Source organism: Chrysochloris asiatica, unplaced genomic scaffold, assembly GCF_000296735.1.
Source record: "Chrysochloris asiatica unplaced genomic scaffold, ChrAsi1.0 scaffold00105, whole genome shotgun sequence".
NCBI lineage: Eukaryota > Metazoa > Chordata > Mammalia > Afrosoricida > Chrysochloridae > Chrysochloris > Chrysochloris asiatica.
Genome location: NW_006408623.1, coordinates 3,016,729 through 3,018,530, shown reverse-complemented (window position 1 = coordinate 3,018,530; position 1,802 = coordinate 3,016,729).

Here is a 1,802-nt window from a genome sequence, read left to right as displayed (position 1 = left end):
GATATCCTAGGCATTAATTAGCTGAAATGGACTGGTATTAGCCATTTTGAATCTGACAATCACATGGTTTACTATGCCAGAAAGGGCAAATTGAAGAAGAATGGCATCACATTCATCATCAAAAAGAACATTTCAAGATCTGTCTTGAAGTATAACGCTGTCTGTGATAGGGTAATATCCATACACTTACAAGGAATATCAGTTAATATAACTATTATTCAAATTTATACATGAACCACTAAAGCCAGTTATGATGAAATTGAAGAATTCTACCAGCTTCTTCAGTCTGAAACACATCAAACATGCGATCAAGATGTATTGATAATTACTGGCTATTGGAATGGAAAAGCTGGACAAATGAGGAAGGATCAGTAGTTGGAAAATATGACCTTGGTGACAGAAATGATGCTGGAATAGATGGAATTTTGTAAGACCAATGACTTCTTCGTTGCAAATACCTTTTTAAAACAACATAAAATGTGACTGTACACATGGACCTTACAGGAGGGAATACACAGAAATCAAATTGACTACATCTATGGAAAAGCCAGGGGCAGACTGTGGAACAGACCATCAGTTGTTCATATGCAAGTTCAGGCTGAAGCTGAAGAGAATTAAAACAAACCTGTAAGAGCCAAAGTAGGACCTTGAACTTATCCTGTCTGAATTTGAAGATCATCTTAAGAACAGATTTTGTGAATTAGACACTAATAACCCAAGACAAGAAAAGTTGTGGGATGACATCAAGAACATCATATAGGAATAAAGCAAAAGGTCATTAAAAAGACAAGAAAGAAGAAAAACAACATAATGGATGTTGGAATCAACTTGGAAACTTGCTCCCCAGCTAAGAGATGCTAAAGGAAATGGAAGAAATGAGGCGGTCAAAGAGCTGAACAGAAAATTTCAAAGGTCAGCTTGAGAAAGCAAAGTCATAGAATGCAATGCACAAAGACTTGGAGATAGAAAACCGAAAGGTAAAAACAGCATTTCTCAAGCTGAGTGACCTGAAAAAAAATGTAAGCCTCACTTTGTAGAAGTGAAGAATTCTGTGGGCAAAATCGAATGATGCAGAAAGCATCAAAAGAAGATTGGAGGAATACAGAGAGTCACTGTACCAAAAAGAAATGGTCAGTGTTCAACCATTTCAAGAGGTAGCATATGATCAAGAACCAATGATACTAACAGAAGAAGCCCAAGGTGCAATAAAGTCACTGGCAAAGAACAAGGCACCAAGAAGTGATGGAATACAAATTGAAATCCTTCAACAAACTGATGCAGCACGGGAGGCACTCACATATCTATGCTAAGAAATTTGGAAAACAGCTACCTGGCCAACTGACTGGAAGAGATCCATATTTGTGCCCATTCCAAAGAGAGTTAACCTAACAGAATGTGGAAATCATCAAGCAATATCATTAACATTACATGCAAGTAAAATTTTGCTAAAGATATACAAAAACAGCTGCAAGTATACATTGACAGAGAACTGCCAGAGGCTCAAGCCAGATTCAGAAGAGGACGTGGAATGAGGGATATCATTGCTGACGTCAGATGAATCTTGGCTGAAAGCAGAGATTACCGGAAAGATGTTTACCTGTGCCTTATTGACTATGCAATGGCTTGTGATTGTGCGGATCATTAAAATCTATGGACAACATTGTGGAGAATGAGTATTCCTGGACACTTAATTGTGCTTAAATGAGGACCCTGTACATAGATCAAGAGGCTGTAAGTAACAGAACAAGAGGACACTTAATGGTTTAAAATTACGAAAGGTGTGTGCCAGGGTTGTATTCTTT